General features: G+C 32.4%; 1 long non-coding RNA gene and 1 pseudogene across 1 annotated transcript; one reads left to right on the forward strand and one right to left on the reverse strand.

The window, feature by feature from the left end:
- The first annotated feature begins 12443 nt into the window (after positions 1-12443).
- LOC149527962 (uncharacterized) lies at positions 12444-13572 on the forward strand. Its single transcript, XR_016358746.1, has 2 exons — positions 12444-12594; positions 13180-13572. It is a non-coding gene; the product is annotated as an uncharacterized LOC149527962 (long non-coding RNA).
- A 4205-nt stretch (positions 13573-17777) lies between these two features.
- Positions 17778-17891, reverse strand: LOC149527963 (U2 spliceosomal RNA; annotated as a pseudogene).
- Between the last annotated feature and the right edge of the window lie 4398 nt (positions 17892-22289).

The following is a 22289-nucleotide window of genomic DNA, read 5'->3' on the forward strand; positions in this document are numbered from 1 at the left end:
ACTTGATGGTTCAAATGTCAAAAATGTGTTTCTCATTTTTTAATATGTATCCAATGGAACTCTGCAAAGTCATCTTTTATGCAAGACACAACTGGAAGTGATTATTCTTATCAAGTTGTAGGTTGGTCCCATGTCTAAGCCTTGAAGTTTTTAATAATCCTCAATGTGGTGAGCAGAATTCAAGATCACACTTCTCCTCACATGCTACATCAACAATATATAGCTTATGAAAAACACAATCTACAACTATAGGCATGGCACATGACATGTTTGGCAATAATCCTCCAGCAAAGCCACTCGAATGGATTGATTAAATTCTTGTCTAAGTAAGCTATTTCTAAGGAAATACAGGCCTCAAACCAAACACATGAGCAAACCAACATGATGAAAGTTTGGAGCACATTTTGTGTTCCAAATGTTTTAAGTAATGCATTGGTGTATTAGAAATTATGGAATTTTGAACCATCGAATGCAGATGGTAGATGCATTGCAAGTTTCCAGCAAGTTCCAAACCTAAACAATGCATGTAAATTCACTCGTTTCTCCAACCCCAACATTAAAAGAACCATAACAAAAGTACATATAGCCATAGATGTGATCATCAGTATGATGTATTTGACTTAATATTATTGCCAACTCAATAATAGGAACAAAGCCACTGCAAGGAATAGAGGAAGTCTTATGTATTAATAGGAGAAAGTTTATGAGAGCTTAGGTCCTTGAGAAACTTCACTCAGCCGAAGTAATAAGCAGATGACTCATTTTTGAGTGCATACCAAATTTAATTTGGGTGATAAGCCTGATGAACAGCAAAAACTTTGGTGCTTAGTCTTTTTGAGATCAGGTGTGGGTGTAAAGCCGATAATTATAAGAAGAGAAAAACAAGAAATGAGTTGCTTTATCAAGGTGTCACCATGCACATGATTCATTCAATCAAATGCCTCAAACCATGTGTGTAGCTTAATGAAGCACAAAGTCCCAAATGTAAACCAAGCATGTGAATTGTTTGACAGAATGCCAAATCTAAGTGTATCCACATTCATCTAGTAGAGCTACTGAATTGCTTGACAAAATGCCTCAGTTGCATATGAAATGTGTGCATTGTTTAGAAGAAGAAAATGGGCCAAAATGGTATTGGTAAGGGATTAAAAATGACTTGTGAATGCTCTAGATAAATGTTGGATCCTTCAAGTGAAATAGAGATTTTGATTAAGTTTCACAATTGCTTAAAGAAAATGGAACACGGAGTTTGATACAAAGCAAAGCAAATATTGACTTCACATTTGACATTGCACAAGGATAGGGATTTGGTAAGTGATACTATGAGGTGAAATTTTCAAGGTAAAGAGCCTCCTGTGATATTGAAAAGCACACTTCCCCAAATATCAAATACAAAGATGGGACATATGGAAGTTGCAAACTTCTGGAAAATGATGAGCAGAGAAGATAAATCACCCTTGGCACATCAAACATTGGAAAGTGGTCTAGCCCATGTAGGAGGACACCCACTTGTAGTTCAATGTAAGGAATTGGTTTTAGAATGTATCAAGGCATATGATCAGAATTTCAAGGACATCAAGACTTCAAGAGGTAATGTCGTGGTGAGGCTAGATCCAATAGCTATCTCCATTACATTTAGATTGCTAGTAAGAGAGGAATTGACTAAAATCTCTAAAGAAGGTGACCAAGGATACTTCCATCAAAATAAGAAAACATGTTTGAATGCCATTGCTAGGAGTTGGTTGGATCAGCCCAGATGAGGATAGTCACAGTTTCCTAGAGTGTTACGTAGGAATATCTTTAATGAAGACATTTCTAATATGATAAGTCTTCTCAATAGAGTGGTCAAAAATCAGACAACTAAAGATTTTTAGGATTGGATGTTTTTGTTCATTAATACCATCACCATTGGAAAATAGTTTATAGATTGGGGAGAAATGATTAGCAATGCCCTTCATCACTAGTTAACAGGATTCAATGCGAGTCAAGGGTTTTATATGTCCTCGTACCTAATGCATGCAATTGCTAGTATGAAGTCATGTCCCGGTATTAATCCTTATGGGGAGTATAGCTTAACCACAAAAATTTATAACTATTACCCCCAGTTGTAATTAAAATAGAGCAATGCACACTTTCGTAAGGTGAATTATGCTCACTATCAGGGAGCTACACGGAGATATAGGACTCCGAATTTCTCATGAAGTAGCTAGTCTCATTAGTACTTATGGTAGATTCTTCATAAAATACCCCCAATTCACTTACATTTGCATCAAAGGTTTTCAATATTTTCCCTTCATGTTGCCTTGCTTTGTAGATGATAGGTTAGTACTTTCAAAAGTTTATAGGAAAATTGGCTAGTTAAACAAAAAGTGCAGGAACAAAAGATCAATTCCTTTCTCAATCGGCCTTGGACACTATAGTTTTATTTCTTCTTTGAACTCTCAAAATATTGAGAGATCCATGGTAAATGTAACTTTACACTCTTTCCACAATTGATTCCCATTTGATGGTAGCGGGTATGTCAAAAATAACTTGGCACTTGGACCTGACTATCTCCATTTCCCTACAATGGAAGATTATTGGGCTAACTGTGAAAATAACTTCAAAGTGAGGAAAAGGGATTGGATGAAATTCATAGTACAATAAATTATTGATTACAAAATAGGATGGGATGTGACAAACATAACAAAAGATGGTTAAAACTTGATTGATCTTTTCTTCTTTGAGTAGATACAATTATTAGAATTGCCATATATTAATTGGTCTCTACCAGAATTGAAAGATCTCAAGGAAATGAATTTCTTTGTGATTCAACAAACTGTAAACTGGTTAAAGAATAAAGTCAAAGAAGTCACCCTTACTAAATCAATAGGAAGATGTAGTGCAAAGAATAATAATAATTCTCAGGAAGGTGCTTTAGTTTCATCCATTCCATCTTCTATCCCTACTTCCTCTAGCTCTTTACATAGCACAGAAGGGGGAGATGATAGTGAAGATCCGAATAAAGGAGTTGATCTAGTTTTAGCATGTGAACTCAATGTTGTCACCAAGAAGAAGAGATCAAAACCCAAGGAGAAGACTTTAAAACCAATTCAATAGATGATAGATGAAGCTCTTGAAATGAACTTTTTACCATCCTTTGTAGATGAGATGGTTCAATCCATAACATCTCCTACATGCTCATTGTCTCCTGAAAGCATAGAAGCAACTCAAGAGGAGCCAATTGTAGAAAATGTGCATAACTTGGATTTATCATCTACTATCCTACAGGTTCCTTTAGTAATCATCCCATCTGTCAATATTTCAACATCTTGGTTATAACAAAGTTTAGAGAGAAAGAAGAAAAGGATGATTCAATTGGAAGTACCAAATATGGATGTTGTAGCTGATTTAATGCATAAAGGTGCAAAGATAAAGAAGACTAGAATGGATTCTAGACTGGTAGTGAATCCTACCTTAGGAAACTTATTTTTTGAAATTGCACAACCAGTCACAAAGAAGGACATAAATGAGGCAAATGAATCTGATTTTCGCATCACTAAAGTGGATCTAGGTCAGACTACCCATGAGGGACAAGAACACAATTTCCAAGTGTCAGCTACTATCCTAATGGAACAGTCAAGGAGAGATAATCAAGCTAAGAATCAACTCAAGTGTCAATTTTGAGCACTTTCTTCATGCATCTGATTGATGGTCGGTGATTCCTTTCTAGATCCTAGCTCATCTACGGAAATCATAGGAGATCCCAACAAGATGTTTGATGAAGAGACCATTCAAGACATAGGAGAATGTCAAACTTATGGAAAGATGGTGAAAGCATGGGTAAAAAGCATGAAAGAATGAGCATCAAGCTTATTTTAGGAGGTTAAAATTGCATTTGCCAAAGTAGATCATATACAACAAAAGATTCAAAAGGAGTTAACAATGCTCAAGGAACAACAAACATTTTGGAGAGAAATTGATGATAATTTAGTAGAGATTAAAGGAATGGATAGCGATATAGTCAAATCACTAAAGTTAATCACCAGTGGAGAAGAAGAGAAAATTGACATATGGCTAGAAAACATTAGATGGAAGAATGATAGCATGAATCAACAATTGGGTGATGGAGAGCAATTCTTAAACTCATGTAAGTTACTTAAAAAGAAGGCCTTGGAGGATACACCGATGATTGTGGAAGGTATTCTTATTAGTGAACACACTCAAAATCTAGACATATCTTCCATTTTAGAATGCATAGAGGAAAAATTAGCACTGAACTTGGCATTAAAAAAAGTTCAGATCATAGTATTATGACAAGATTGTGTGGTCTCTCAGTGGAATTGGAATTATGTACTCAAAACTTGTAAGGTTATGTCATAGAGTTGGATGAAGTTAGAAAGAGACATGAGCTATGCAAGCTAAAGATGTAGAGTTTAATCATCATTAAAAACAAAACTTTATCTTAGGTCATAAAATCATTTAGAGCGTACAAGGAAAACTTGACTTAGCTACTCACAACACCTATAGACCAGAGAGAAAACTTGGAAAATATTAGTGATCATAGTTAAAAGTTAGAAGTGCATATGTCTAAAGTTGTCTCAATTTTTTATTTATGTATTTTGTAAAAAGGTCAACTTTAGAACTAACTTTGGTTTTGGTTAGTGTCTTAACTTTTTCTAACTGTAGTTAAGCATTGAAAGTTAGATTTGGTTATGAACTATCTTTGGAGTAGTCCAAACTCTAACTTTTTGAGTAGTTACAAACCTGAAAGGTTATTCTAGAATAGCTATAAATTCCTAAAAATCAATGTAATAGGGGACTTTTTGGAATTTAGAATAAGGGAACACTATACTGAAATTTTGATCAAGATAAATTTTTTGGAAAGTATGTACAGCTTTTGTCTCTGAAATTGAAAATCTCTATTATGTTCTTGGTGCAAGAAAATGAAATGAGATATGCTTTTGGTTTCTTGTTCTAAAATCAAGATTGTTGTAGTATAAACTATTGATTCTCTTGTAGTGAGCATTCTCACAGTATTGTACAAATGTTTATGAATCATGAATCAACATTGTAATAATGGTCATTTTCAAGTGTAGTTCTTGATTTTCTTTATTGTCATTCTATATTGACTCAAAAAAGTTGTGAGTTTTTGTGGTTCTCCTTAGGCATAAAATTGTCTAGTTCAAGTGGGGTAGTCTTGAACTTAGCCATCATAGTGTAGATGGACTCTTCCACTATGTTATGTTCTTCTCTTGACAATTTATTAAAATCAATGGTCTTTAAACTAGTTAGATCTGCATTATCTCTAATGTTATTACAAACATTTTCCAATTTAGACTTGGTAGAATGTCTTACCAATTTGTATTAATCATTGTCAAATTCTGTCTTTTCTTCATTTGACTCTAGCGGTGCAACACATTTTCTTCTTTTCTTTTGTTCTATAGGCCCTCCTTGCTTTGTGGCTCTTTGCTTCCCCTGTTCCTTTGCCACTTGAGTTGTTGCCCTGGTATCTGCTCTTGTAGTTGGCTTGGCTAGGCTTGGCTTTTTTCTTTCTTCTTCCCCTTGGGTTGTGCAACTGGCTATTTCTATGTCTTTCTCTTCTTTGGTCCAACCTTGGGTGCTTCCTGCTTGACACCTTCTTCTTCTTCTACATCCTTACCCATGCCTTGGGTCAAAGCAAGTGTTTCATGTCCTTGTTCTTCTTCATCATCCTCAACTTCTTCATCTTCTTCTTCTCCTCCAATAGTGCCTTCACCAAATTTGGCCTTTAACTTCTTAACCAATTTGTCCTTCTTCTTTAGTGTGGAGGCAGTCTTCAACTACATATCCATCTTTGACTTGACCACATCAAAAGATCCAAAATGTGGTGCACTTTTGTCTACTTCCTCAACTAATACTGCAGTTATAGCTGCTGATGCCTCATCTATATTTATTTCATAGCCAAGAGGTCTTAACCATCTAACTCTTGGTGTAGCTGCTTGTATATAAGTGTAGTCAATATCTACAAGAAAGCATATATCATTTACATGTTATCCTACCAATGAAACTAGTATTCTTAGCCTCTGCTTCATGGACTTCTTGAAGTTTTCAAAATAGCTAGTCATAAGGGTTTCAAAATTATCTCCCATTTGTTCAATGTATTCATTAACTCGAGCTACTATGGACCTACTGGTCTTCTAGATTACTTTTCCAAAGGATGGAAATTCATTCGCACATAGAAAAATATGCAAATCAAAATTGCACCAAACTTGCATTGTGCTCTCTTGGTTCTCCTTATTGTTGTTAAATTCTCATTGATCTGTTGTAATTGCAGTTCTGCAAGATCATAAGTATGATCCTTTTTCACTATTTTGTAGCCCACATCCATTGCAATACATGGTACACTGTTAAGTCTACTAGATTGGTAGAATTTGTGTACAATAACTATAACAACAATCAACAAGAGGGTCTTGGATGTTGTCTATTTTCATTCCTCTCTTGTTCCATTTGGCACCAGTGTTCTTCTCAATAGCTTCCTTAGAATCACTCCTAAGGATCTTTGGTCGATCTAGGGTTGGGTACGCTATCACTCTATGTACAACCCTTCCTGTTATTTTTACTAGACCATCATCCAACCATAAGTTTCCATCATGAATTCTACTCAATAATATCCTGATCCATTCAGTTTTGAAATTGTGGGGAATTCTAGGGTACACGTCAAACCCTTCTTCTCAACAATTTGATATTCCTCTTTCAAAACTTTGTTTTCACATAGTCTCTCATAGGCTTCCCTCATCTCCATATCACTTATGGCTCCAATTTTGCAATTGTAACATCTCCTAACATCTTGGACCATAACTACCTTAGGGGGTATTACAAATAGGGCTCTAGCTGGGTCATTTTTATATGCCACTTCAAGAATTGGCAAAAAATCTAGTTGTTTTACTTTGTTAGACACTAATTGAACTTCAAATGGCTCTTTCTCCTGAGTTTTCCTAGAGCTAGAATCCATTTGTGCAATCTAGGGTTTGAACACAAAGAAAGCGTGAAACTACATAACTTTGCACAAATGTAAATACCTCAAATTTGATGAAATTGTGCTGAATCACTGTTGAAATTGGCTCAATATTCTAGATTCTCTACTTTGAAGTCATTTTTCACTGTTCTTTATCTTTGCTCTTTGTTCACGATGAAGAAAAATGATTCAAAATGCGATAATATACCCTATTTTCATTGCATTTAATGCTTAGTGCATTTATAGCTGTCCACTCAACTTCTTAAGCATTTTTGCATTACTTGGCATCCATAGAAGTATCTCTTACTCGGCCTCAACTAAAATTTCTCTTTACTGGGCTTCCACTACCAACTTGGCTGCAACTAATCATTTGACTTCTATTGTCTTTGGCAATCAACTCAGCATGTATTAAAATTTTACATGGCATCTAAGGAGAACTTGACAACACTAATGAAATCTTGAAGTTTTAACTTTGCATCTTTATTCTTGTTGATCTCTTCTTTTCAGTGCTTGCTTATTTTAGGAACTGATGTATGATAAAGCCTTGTAAATTAGTCCCATATGTCTTCTTGTGCTTAGTTTGATGAAGTGTGATCGTTTGACCTTTTAGGTGAAGCGATCCCTTCATTTGATGTGCTACTCCCATATTTCTTCTTCCATGTCTTATTCATTTCTCCTCTGATGTGTTCAACATCCACCTCTTTTCCTTTTGTTGATCTCTAGTTTGGGTGCCTTTGACCTTGTTGGGCAATTCTTGTTGATATGACCAGTCTTCAAGGAAATGAAGCATATAGTTTGGCTGAGCCATCTGTTGTAGTTTCCTTTGAAATGTGTTCTTATGCAATTTTTAGGAATGTGTCCATATTCCTGATAGTAATGACAATTATACTTGGTGTTGTAGTCCTAATTGTAGTGATGCCCATGGTTATTTCCCCTTGCTAGTTGATTAGGTGTCCACATAGGCTTTGATCTGCACTCAAAAGCTCTATGTCCATACTTCTTGCAATTGTAGAAGTGACCTTCAAATCTTGGTGTTTGATAGTCCTAGTCCTCCAGTCATGTGCTTGATGTCTTTGCTTTTTACACTTATGATAGTACCCACATTCTTAGATTTGTCATGTTGATGGGCATTCTTGCTCCTACATACATTAGAGGTATGTCCCTTTTTACCATAAAAATGACAAGTAGGTTTAATATTCTTACCTTTGTTACTTCTTCCTTCTATAGTCTTGGATGACTCTCCTTGTTTAGTATTGGTGTATCCTAGTCTTGAAGTATCATTGCTAGCTCTTGGTGATTTCAATAGTTGCTCAAAGTACTTGATGGCCTCATTGGGTTTGTTGAAGCTCTCTGCAATTTCCTTCTCTCTTTTCAAGTTATTTTGCAGTTGTTCATTTTGCATCTTCAGTGTAGAGATTTAAATGTCCTTGGTATTCAATTTATGATGTGCATTCATCATCTAGCTTAGGGTGTCTAATTGTATGTTTGAAATTCTTGCAAACGCAATTAACTTTTTTTCCAGTCTATTGGCAAGATTTATTTTGTCTTCTTCTAGCATAGCCTTATCTTTAATGACTCTTTTCTTCTATTCAGTCACTTTACAAAGCATCGTGGCTTGTGATTCTTGTTCAAGCTTGAGTGTTCTAATTTCTTCTGCTTGAGCTCTATTCTTATCCATTAGGTCTACTATTGTTGCATCAAAATCTTTGGAATCTCCATTTGCAAACAATTTTGAGGTGTCAATCTCCTTGTATTGTGTATCATTCTCAGCTATGATGATGTCTCTTCTTCTCTTTAAGGATTTTATCATTTCTTCTCTAGCTTCTTCCAAAGTGTGTAGAGCAAGTTGTATATCAATTACCTGATTCTCTATGATCTTCCCAAGTTTGTAGACTTCCATTTACAAATCTTTTCTCCAAGCTGTAAGGCTCCTTCTTGTGATAACTTGGCTCTGATACCAATTATTGGAATTTACAAATAGGAAGATTTTCTTCTGAGGAGGGGGGCATGAATCATAAGTAATTTCCTTTAACATTTTAGCTGAGATTTTTTATATGCATCTAATGTATCTACTTAACATGAAAAATAAAGACATGCATGAAAATAGAGAACACAAGAATTTAGTAACCTAGAAACCCTCCAAAATGAGAAGGTAAAACTAGGGTGGGGATGACACCCACAGAGTATCACTGCAACAATATGTAACTATTTAAGGTTAGAAAGTTTGACCACTTCCAATGGTCTGCCCAGTGAAAGGCCTATCATGTTAAAGACTTTACACCTTGTTAAAAGTGACCTGGTTAAAGGATTTACAAACATTCACTTGGAATGTTACCCTAGTAAAGGATTTAGCATCTTGTTTAAAGGCTTACAACATGGCTATTAAACCAATTTGATGAAAGGATTTTCATTCCTCATATAATGGCTAGAGAGTATTCGAAAGTCTTGACCTGATGACTTGCAATCTTCAATTGCTAATTCTAGTTCCTTGTTTTGCTTTGTCTACTCTAATCCTTGCCGATCTGATATGTCTCTCCTCAAAATCTTGATTGCTCTGTTCTAATCAACTAAATTTTGCAATGTTGTTCTGCTCTGTCTAAGTCTTTAAACACCCCTTCTGAACTTCACTATAATTCACCCATACATTTCTCACATGCGGATACACAATGGGGTTTCATCCTCCTTTTAAAGGCTTCGAAGACTTAGGGTTAGGTATGAATCTACGATCCATATTCATTTTTCATTTCGCACTCAATTCTTTCATTTTTCCTATTGGTTGCATGCCTTCTCCATTTTTCTTATTGGCTACATGTTGACTACATAGGTAATGCAAAAGATTCGTTCTTATCTTCAAAATCCTTTGAGATTCATCTTAAGTCAACTTCAAAAATGGTTTACATCTGAGTTTGTGAAGATACAAACTCGTATGTTGATTTTGTGTTGCTCACCACTTACTACTTTCTGATGCTCGACACATATAGGAATTTTGTCTCACTCAGCTCTTATAGTAATTCTGTTTCACTCAGCATCTATACTTTGCTCGGCACCTATAGTGACTCAGCATCACTTATCACTCGGCACTTGAATTTTGCTCGGCACATGAAGTTCACTCGACACCTATTGAATCTCTAGCCGAACACATACTATAGCTTGGCATTTATATTGTACTTGGCATCAACTTGAGAATTGGTTAAGTGTGTTGACACTCAGTTGTCAAAACCAATCTGAGACCAACATATTTGATTTATTTTACTATATTTTAAATAATTTTTTATGCTATAATAATTTAGATAATGTTATCTATATAATTCTTTCAATATGATTTATTCAATATATGAATATAATCAATATATAATATTTATATATTTTATTTTACTAATTATTAGTAGTTATGTTTTTAAAGAAATTTATAATACTTTATCTATTCATGATAAGTTTATCTTAGAAATGTGTGTCATATGAGTGGTTATATCATTAATTTATTTTCTACCAAATTGAATTATTAATTATAAAGGAATAATTTTATTTTTTACATTTTTAAAAGGTGAAATCAAAATGTGCATTAAAGATTAGTACATTTTCAAAAAAATTTAAGTATGAATTTTATGAGTTGTTCTATTTTAGAAAAAATAAAAAAATAAAATTAATTTTTTTAATAAGATAATTTATATTATATAAATTCTAAACAAATTTTCATAAAAATATATAATCAGAATCAAATGATCATTTGAATTTGTAAGTGAAAAAAATGAAAAATCTTATGATTTGAACCCACTTAACTAGATTTGAGTTTATTCAATAGCTAGGTGCAAGTGACATATTCTAGAGCTTGAGAGATTCTAACATGTAAGTTTGAGTTGACTTGGTGGTGGAGAACTTGTGCTCTTTAAAAATAGATCAGCATTAGATACTACCTATGTAGACCCAAAAATATATGGCTTGTATCACACTAAGTGTTACATACATCTCCACACAAACATATAGCCTACATATAAGAGTTAGGTGTTACATCTATAGAGATAGACACAAATGGCTTGTATTAGAGTTAGGTGTTATATATATTGGACCTAAAAATAGATAATTCATATAATAGTTAGATGTTACATATAAGACCAAAAAACAAATAGCTATAAAAGATCCCTTCCTTTTCTATTCTTTCATTAAATTCATAGTATACCTTATTCCAATATATTTCATTCAACACTCACCACGCAAGACCTCCTACATGAGAGACTCACAAGTATTCTAGGCTTTTGTCTCTAAATTTTAATTTTGAATAACAAAGATACAACAAAAACAAGTGCCACATAGTGGCATGTATTTGCCTAAAGTTCTAATAGTTGAAAGTTAAAAATTTAATAGTTAGAAAGCAATAATTGTGCTGATAATATTTAATAGTATTTAATCTAATTAACATTTCATATTAATTTAATTTAATGTTATTATTATAATATAAATTATTCTATATGTTTTATTGTTAGTTATAATATGTTTTATTGTTAGTTATAATAGTATTGTTAGTTATAATAGTAAGAATATTAATAGAGTAGTAAGACTCAAAATACCAAGTAAAATAAATTGATGATGTTCGTGCAAATCCGCTTCTATAAGACCCAAAATATATGAGCCAATCAAATTGAAAGAAAATAATTTTCATGATTTTCAAAGTTAAAAATCATACATATAAACATTACAAAACTCAAAATTTAAACTTGAAAGTAGAAATACATGCATTTGATTGGTTGAAGTAGAAAAGAATAATCACTAGAACTATAGATAATTGATTACAATAGTATATTGCCTACGGCAAATACAATAATGAATCACTTGAAACAAAAGATCTTTCATTAAAAAATCTCAAGATCCTTCATTGATCACTTAATTTAAAATTTATCGATACCTAAGTCACTTTTATCTAAATTTCAATTTTGAATAATAAAAAAATACAACTAAACTAATGAGCCACTTGTGACAAAGAGTATTCTTTAAAAAAATATAAAGAAATATGAAACATAATAAAACAAGTATTTTGAAAATTTTAAATTATAGTTGAGAATTGGATAAATCATCCCAACTAGTAACAAACATCGAAGAGTTACAAGCTAAAAGGAACTCTGCAACTCTAACAACTTCTACGTGGACGGTGAATAAAGTCCACCCTCTTATTCGCACAAATGCGGCAGAAATATTTCCTCACTTTCAGAGAAAATAAGGAATATTTCACACAGTCAAAACTAATACTGCAGTTCTGGCATAGTTGTGTGTATACGTGGAGGAAGGTAAATTACTTCTTCCAACATGTTTTACTCACAGTGTAGAAAATGAAGATACTTTACTCCTAGAGATCTGGGTAAATCTTTTTAATCCTCTTTTATCTACCATCACTGTAACTTCATTCATTTCCGAGATCTACTGTAACAGAAAAATGGATGTTATTTAAGTTCAAGAGGAAAATAATAATCAGAAGAAAATAATATTTCAGGTTTGGGAAGAGAAAGCAAAAGAGAGAGAAGAAACAATGGTGGGCGTTGGAGGAAGAAGAGTGTTCATGTTTATTCTGGCCATTAATTTATGTCTCGCCGTTGTTCTTTCTCAGTCTTCTGTTTCTAACAAAGGAGGTAATCTCCAAACTGAAATTTTTTATTTGATTTTGAGTGGAGTTTGATTGGATTGGATTTGAAGTCTTTTTTTAACAATGAACTTTGGACTTTGGAAATCATAATTAAGATTTTGTTTATTATGATAATTTATAGGAAGTAGAATGGTTTATTTTATATTTCGTAAGAGTTAGATTTGTTTGTTATAATGGTAAATTAGTAGTAATTTATAGGATGTAGAATGGTTTATTTATTTGTGGTTTTACAAAGCCATGGCTAAAACCATGGGCAAAACAACCATGCCACATGTTACCCACTTGTAATTTAATACTTTAACATGTAACTGAAATGTGAGATAACAATAATAGTTTAGCTAAATTGTAATTAGTCTATTAATACATCTATATGCAACTAATAAATGGAAGTTCAAGTAATTTAAGTTGAACTTATTAAGATTGAAGTAGTTTTCTTAAAATCACTTTTATGTAATTATGACCTATTTAATGTAAATTGATTGGAAATTTGATTTTTTTAATTTTGTACAATTATTTTGAGGAGACTTTAAATAATTTTAAAATATATGTAATGAATGTGGAAATTTTGCAGATACTGTGAACTTCAATGAAGTAGCTAGTGTGTCAAAAGAAGGATCTTATAAGAAGACTTCCATTTTCGAAGTTGATGGAACTATTACTACTCTTGCTCATGAAGAAATAGATCGTCCTAAAATTAGGAGTTGTCTTTGTTGTAAAGAAAAGAAGGATCAGCATTGTTGTCATGATTGTTGCAACCGTATAAAATGTTATTGATCAACTAATTGAACACTTTTTTTTTATAATGATGCATAGTTGGATATTTTATATCTAAATAAATGAATATGAATGTAATAAACATTTCATATTATTGTATTTGTGCAATATACTATTGCAATCACCTATTCTAAACTGGTGATTTTTATTTTGAATTTCAACAAATGAAACATAAGTATTTTTGTTTTAATTTCACATTTTGATTCTTTTTAATATTAATGTGTGAGATTTTTAAGTTCAAAAATCACTAAAATTATTTTGTGTTAATTTGATTGGTTCAAATATTTCTTATAGAAGCGAGTTAGCAAGCACTACCCTATTCTACACCAATATTTGGGGATGCACATATTCGAATTCAATAAATTATAACTATTAAATTTCTATGTGTACCACTCTATGTTACTATTTGATTTAAGTTTAAGGTAATTATTATTATAAAATACTTTCTTCAGATAAATAATTTTCATAACCAAACATTTAATGTGTCTAATTTATATTTTTATTATTTGGTTTAAATTTAGCTATCTTTTAGTCTTTTCTGGGATTTTTTTTTACTTTTATATTTTTAAGATTAAATTTAATCTAATGCATATTTTAACAAAGTTTGTTTCAAAATACAACATGATCTATATGCTTATATTTAAACTTTTAATTACTCCTATTATGCACATATTTAATAATTTCTTATGGAAAATACAAGCCACTATGTGGCACTTTTTCTATGTTTCTATTGAGCAAACCTAATTACTCCATGATAGAAACATATTTTAAAAATATATTATCTTCTAATTTATAACCCCATGCTATTACGGAACTCACTTTAGTTAGATTTTTCCTTTATCTAGCTATTAATCTACAAATAAAACACTCTTACATTAAATTTATATTATAACTTAATTACCACATTCCAAAATAATTAGCTCTTTTAAATTTCTACATTATTGTATTTGTCATAAGCAATAGTATTAACTTTGACTTAAAACTTGAATTAATTTCCACCAATAACAATATTATTTTTTCTAAATAACATATTTCCATAGTTTTTATATTTATTTGTTTAATTTATATTTTACAAAAAATATTTATGTCAAACATAATTGGTTGAATTTATTTAGATTTTGAGAATTTCATTATAAAAAAATATTAATATTGACTTTTAAAATAAATGAGTTTTAATGTTAAAAAAAATATTATTTAGTTTTAAAATAAAACTAGATACGATTTAAACAAGATTGAAAACTTGAAACAATATCATAAATTTAAAATATAAACTACTTCTAAACTAATTAGGAGATGTATATAGCATTTAAAGTTGTAAGGAATAATTACATTTAGGTTCTAATAATATTGAATTGAGAGGACGAATATTTTTTATTAAAAAATTGGAGGAGAGGCTCTTATAGCATACAATTAAATTTGATAAAGAGGTTTTATATTGTATGATTCATGAATTATAATGTTTGTTAAAATTCGAGACACTAATTTAGAATTTGTAAATAATTTTGGATACTATTATACATTTCTTCTATACTAATTTAATTATTGCAAAACTTAATTTTAATATTATATAATATTTAAATGATTTCTTTATCAAACTTTTATTATCTATATTTTACTTCTTTTTCTTAAATTATAATTGAATTAAATTTAAGTTATTACAATCTAGGAAAATCCAAATCACTATGTGACACTTGTTTAAGACTCTATTGATGTATTGTACATATTAATTTTGTCTAACGAAATTAAGCTAAAAGCTAAATATTTTTAAATGCATTGCTTCAAGAAATATGGAGGAGTAATCTTCTATAATGTTTTTTTAAATATTCTTTTACCTCCAATGAATGGTATATCATTCATTCTTGAACGGTCGAATGTACACACTCATGAACGGTCGAATGTACACACTCATTCCACTATTGTTAGATTGTTCAAAGAAAAGTAGTAAGATAATAGAAAACAATGAATGTTGAATTCTTATCAAAGTTTTATTGTTTATTATAATATTTTATTACAATTAAATATGTATTATAATAAATAAAATTATTATAATAAATAAAATTATTTTTTCTTAAATAGATTTTTTTTTAATAAATTTATTGTGCAATAGTTTATGTATTAATGAAAATTTGTCAATATAAAGTAATAATTTTTTTTTCCCTTCATTGAGGTATTCTTACGACCAACTCAAATGATCAATAAAATCCATCATAAAAAACTATCAACAATACAAATGGAAATATAATATCATTAATATGAATATGAATGAAATATGAATGAATATCAACTATCTTTTGTGGGCTGCTTTTCTTCTGCTTATTTCTTTTGTATTTCAACGAGGAAATGGGGTTTTCTTTCTAGTTCTTTCCCCATGGAGTTATCGAACTAGCTATTTTAATATATAGTTTGTGGCCCCGTCCACATTTGCCCAAAAAAAAAAAAAAAAGAATATGAATGAACAATTTAACAATGTAAAACATAATTGAATATAATATATTTTAAAAAAAAGAAATTTTTTATAGTTAATCAAGTGAAAATAGCTATGTGATAGTACCATTATTTTTATTCAGTAAAAAACAACTCCTCATTTTCACTATTATTTTCATAACTTTTTTTCATAATTTCTTTTCTTAGGGGTGAATTTTTATTCAAGCTGAAAGAGAAACAAGAACAAAAGAAAGGGCATCAAACAACCTTATCAAGATCAACTAAATGATCAAGTTGATGGGACAAGCCCATCAAAAGTTAAGTCTTATCAACAATGTTCCAATTACACATATGGTTAGAAGCCCACTTTACCAAACAACATCAACTTTTTTTTTTCTTCTTAATCTTGATAACTCTCTTTATTTCCTATATGATAGATATGCTAGCTTAACTAGCATACTTATATTTTACAAATATATAAGTAAAATAAGCATTAGCTATCATTTACAAATTGTATAAAAGTCAATTTATTTAGTTAAGTTTGACAAACAATGACAAATAAATATTAAAACCTATATATATTTGTATCTATAAGAAAGGCTTATAATATACATATTGAGATTTTAGCAAATTAATTTAAATAATTCTTAATAAAAGATAACTAATGATATTACAAAAGATTTTAAATCTTTATTGTACTAAATTAAATCACTTTGATCAATATATAGTTAATTATGACTTTTTTAATGTAAATTGATTGGAAATTTGATTTTTACACTTTCATGGTGAATTTATTTTGAGGAGATTGTGCCAAAAGAAGGATCTAAGAAGAATTGGCAAGCGAATTATTTTTCATATGGACTCAATAATTATGGTGAATGAGAAAAGTTCAAAGTTGGTTTCTCCATCATAGTAATAATGTTTTTGTGATTTTTTTGTTGGGCTTGTGGTAATCCAAAAGCACTTATTTAGATGAATCCCTTGAAAGGTTTGTGGTAAGCCAAAACCACTCATTTAGGTGAAAAATCTAAAATTTTGATGGGTTTGTGCTAAGCCAAAACCACTTGTTTAGGTGCAAGACATAAAAGTTTTGAAGGGTTTGTGGTAAGCCAAAACCACTTATTTGGGTAAGAAACCCAAAAGCAAATCAATTGTATTATCTAGGGGAAATCACAAATAGTTATGGGTAAACTGGTTAAAAACCCAAAGTAATTTTCAAATTGATAGTGATATATAAGGGGAACCACAATTTTATAATGTAAATGGGTACCTAAGAAGACTTAATGTGGGGACCCATTCTATTTGATTAGACTTAAAGAACATTATTAAGGAAGCCATTTGAATTTAGTAATTTCTCCCACAAAGTTTTTAGTGGTAGAAAATAAGGGAGAGTGTTTGAATAGACCAATTCTACTCCACGTCTTTCTTCTTACACCATCCACATGTAGGATCTAGACATTTCTTTTGTAGCTAAAAGTCTTCTATTTATAGAGACTATGTAATCTATTTGATGTGTGTTGTCAGATTAATAAAACACTTTTGTTATCTGTTGTCACCATTTTCTTAGTTCTAATTTTCAATAATTGGCATCAATCAATGATAAACATATAACAAGATTCTTCCAATCACATCAAATTTAAAAGAAAAAATTAACAAGAAGATTTAAAAAAATATATCTGAATGAAATGCAACTTACCTTAGATCCTATACCACAAGTCCCACCATTCTTAATCAAAATTTTAATGCATTATCAGCCAAAGAATTGGCTCAAAATTCATTTTCAGACAAGCTTTCATGTACAACATTTCAATTTTAAACCCATTTGCATGTATAACATTCCAAACATCATGCTCTCCAGATTGTGGGCATAATTCTTAGAAAAGGGGGCAATTCACACAGTCCTTGACCTCATAAAACTTAAGAACATTTTAGCATTTTGTGTTTTTACACAATTCTTCATTTTCTTCTTTTTGTGGGTCTTCCCCCTCAAGAAATTAATTTAATATCGTGTGGCTCATTGAGCCACGTATCAGATATTAAACTGATAAGAACAGATACTACACTTGATGTCTACAGCTAATGGATGCTCACATGTAGGAAGGTGACACCTCACAACCATTCACCTAATAAGACATGCTTTATTAACCTAAGCGAGATTATTAAAAGTGTAGGAAAAACCTAGCAAAATAGGAAAAAATAAAAAACTACACTAACACCCCCCCATAAGCGAAGCTTAGGTGGATGTAGAAATGGGTCCCGGCAACGAGGCCATGTTAGGTACCCAAGTACAATGCAAGAAGATGCAACCTCTGAAAGTGGGGAAAGATAGAAAACCACAAGGGAAAAACCCTCCCCCAAAAAGAGGTAAGAACCTAGTGAAGAACTGAAGAAGTCTCCCACTAGGGAAATTGTCCCCTAAAATAGGAACAAGGAGTGATCATGAAGAAGTAGCATCACTGAAGCATGAAGAACCGCAAACTCTGTCAAAATATTGATCTGTAGAACCCCATGGAAATAGAAGGCATGAACCATCAACCAAAGGAACCTCCATGGAAATAGAAGGCACGAACCATCAACCAAAGAAGCATAGAACAACAATATATCCTCCCCTTAAGGTAGGTGAGGTGACAGGCAGCTGAAAAGATGGGCCAAAAATCTCCTACAACATAGGAGCCAAACACATCGAGACTGAGGTACAAACACAAATAAAGGCATGTGTCGTCGACACTGCATGAGGAATTAGAGAAAGAGGGCCTATAAGCGGCAAACAACTATCCCCCCCATGGCACTTTATATAATAGTGCGAGTACAACGAATCACAATGATGAAAAGGATCCCGAATCGCAAGAGTGGCACTTTATCTCAGTGCGTTGCATAAAGATGCTTACAGTGAATATCAACAATGATCAAAAAAAACATAAGGCTGAAACAACAGAAGGTAAAGCCCAAAATGAAGCAACTGAAGCAACAAAATTGATCTCTGGACCTAAAACAAACAGAATATCCACCAGAATGCTAAAATGCAAAAAACTGAATAGGATGTGTCTGGAACAGAATCTGGAACAACAACCAACATCACTGGAAAGAGCACAGAAAGAGCTTTCCAGCGATATAAAGAAGTCCAAAAACGGAGATCGAAAGCTCAAGATACGCCTCCCGGAGTGCAAAATAGAACATCTGACTTTGATTGCATAATAGGCAACCAAACTGTATCAAAACTCAAAAAAACCTATACCAGTATCTCTGTCTCAGAACCAGCTTTTTGACGCTTCTTTCGGATCGGAAAAATACCTCCATATGCAAAAGTTATGGCCAAAAAACCACAAATAGGTCTTGATTTCAATGCATTACAAACCCTCATGAAGAGCATATGTTAAAAGTGAAACTTGGGCACAATAATCAAGGAAACGAATAGCACCACTGCGATCTACTCGAAAAATCATGCACTTTCAAAAAAAGAATCGCCTCGATATGAGGTCGTATGAGAAAGTTATGATCCTCCGAAGTTTCCAAAACAAGAACTGTGCACAGTCACGGCTGAGAATCTGCAATTTCTGAAGAATTCATGCATGAAAATCAAAAAATAACTCCAATAGTGGATAGAGCACAAAAAAATAGCCAAGTTCATAACAAGAATCATCAAAATCGGAGTCTGTATGAGCAAGAATGAGACATTTGAAAACTGCATTCAAATCTGCGGCTACCAACGGAGAGGGGTATGGCTGTAGCTTTGCATGCTCAATTATGAAAAATATACAGCTTGCATGCAAAATCTAAAAGATACCCAGATGGTTTTTCGGGGCTGCGAACAAAACCCAGAAAGCGTTTTTCTTGCTGATGAATAGAAGATGTTGCTGTAGTGTAAATCAGACGCCTTTAACAGAAAAAAACGGCTCCAAAAATCAAAAAACAACCCCAGCAACCAAAATTTGACATGCAAATGTTGGATCAGCTTCTCAAGTCCATCAATGGCATGCTGGAACCTGCAAAACTGATTGAAAACTCCAAATATGCAAGTTGGTTGTCAGATTTGAGATTGAAACCCCAGAGAAAAACTGTTTTTGTCAAAACTTTTCTGATTCTCAAGATCATCCAAAGATGCAAGAGAAGAGCATACTTCATTTTTCAAAAAACTAGAATAAAATTTATTTGCCCCCCCCCCCCGAATCTCTCAAATAAGGAAACTAAAATCTACTCTTGCACATAGAAAAGCTCTGATACCATGTTAGAATCTGAAAAGATTAATAACTCAGAAAACTAGTGCAAAGAGTAAATATCTAAACTATGAATGAAAATGATACAAAATCAAAATAGCATCATAGAGTTAGTCTCCAAGAGAGTAATGCAAATGCTGGAAGCAAAATAGCATTAAGAGGGTGCAAAAACAAGAGATACAAATACAAGCTAGGTAGCATGCTTATATAGGCTAGGAAGAGAGAGGAGGTGGCAACACCAACCAATGAGGAGCAACCATCTATCGGACTAAAGATAGCAAAGTATCTTCCCAAGATAGCTAATGGATGCTCACATGTAGGAAGGTGACACCTCACAACCATTCACCTAATAAGACATGCTTTATTAACCTAAGCGAGATTATTAAAAGTGTAGGAAAAACCTAGCAAAATAGGAAAAAATAAAAAACTACACTAACACTTTTGTTGTAGACAACTCCCTTCTAGCTTGTTGTTTCTTTGAGACAATCTTTCATTTATTACCTTTGTTTTAAATAACTCCTCTTTTAATGCATTATTCCTATGTTCTAGCTTGTTGCTTCTTTGAGACAAATCTTTATTTTCTACCTTTGTTTTAAATAGTTCCTCTTCTAGCTGCTTGTATCTTAGAGACCATTCTTCATTTTCTATTTTTTCTCTAACCAGTTTGATTCTTGTATTTTTATACTAAGTGTGAACATCATAAACAATTGTTTCAAGAGACTATTGTAGACCTTCAATGTTATGCATTTGCATCATTCCAATAATTGTTAGGATATGAAGTCTATGTAAGGAAGCTAAGGTGCATGAAATCGCTTCCTACACTAATCTTTGAGAGGACAATTATGCAAATTCAACTAACTATTGTAGAGATCTTTAAAAATGCATAATAACATAATCAAAATAACAATAAATGCATAACACAATGATTACCGTGGGAAAAACCTTCCAGGAGAAAAACCTCACCCTCCAAAACTCTCACAATGTATTCTCAAATCTGGAAGATTACAATACACTTGCAATGCAAGTTCTTATAGGAGTGCATCACCACAACTCAAACTCGGACTCAAACTCAAAGAAACTCCTTCTAGCACCAGTCTTGCAAACTGAACTTGATGATTCAAACATCTCCTCAAACCCTCCTTTTATAGTGATTTTCCACTTAAAGACCATTTGTGGTTTTACAAAGCCATGGGCCACAACCATGGGCAAAACAACCATGCCACATGTTACCCACTTGTAATTATAACTCCAAGAATACCATTTTCGTCCATAATTTTGTTCTCTAGTTTAGACCCCCATAAAATTCATATAATGAGTTGTTTACACTCTAAAAATAGCCCTTCTACATTGTTCTAGAGACTAGACATATTTTTAACAACTCATACATCTTTTTCCAACTCATAAACATGTGAATAACTACAACAAAAAAAAATTAGAATTTTTAATTTTTTTTGGAGTTTTCTAGAAAAAGCTTGCAAGGTTGAGACACAATTCTCAAGATTCTCCCACTTGTCGAACACCTTGCAAGAGTTAGGGCATCTACAATGTCATGGACTTAATTACTAGGGGCTGAGAGGCCCATAGACTCTAAACACCTTCTAAATTTCCCTATGCTCATGGGCTTGGTTAATGCATCAACAACATTCACCAAAGTCTCCATCTTTTCTAGCTTCACCTTGCTATCCTTGATCATATCTCTCAAAAAATGATATTGTACATCAATGTGCTTGGTCCTGGCATGAAATGTCAAGTTCTTTGCTAGGTAGATTTCACTTTGATTGTCACTACAAATTGTCACTAGACCCTGTTTGAACTCTATATCTGAACACTTTCTCTTAAGCCAAATGGCTTCCTTATAGGCATGAGTAGCTACCATATAATCTACCTCTATAGTGGATAAAGCGACCACAACTTGTCGCTTACTCATCCAACTGATTGCACCATCGAATAATGTAAACACATATGCACTGGTGGAACTTCTTCTATCAACATTGCTAGCCTAGTCTAAATCCACATAGCCTTGAATATCCAAGGAATACTCATATCCTATTCCATGAAAACATATAGATTACACTAAGGTACCCTGCAAATATCTAAAAACTCTTTTTAAAGCATCCCAATGTGCCTTCCTGGATTAGACATATAACAGGAAAGTACTCGCACTGCTTGGGCAATGTTTGGTCTTGTACAAACCATAGCATAAATCAAACTTCCAATAGCACTTTGATATGGTACACAACTCATCTCTTCCATCTCCAATGGGGATGAA

The sequence above is a fragment of the Cupressus sempervirens genome, chromosome 11 (genome assembly GCF_028749045.1).
Source record: "Cupressus sempervirens isolate cs-2001-9-10 chromosome 11, ASM2874904v1, whole genome shotgun sequence".
Taxonomy (NCBI): domain Eukaryota; kingdom Viridiplantae; phylum Streptophyta; class Pinopsida; order Cupressales; family Cupressaceae; genus Cupressus; species Cupressus sempervirens.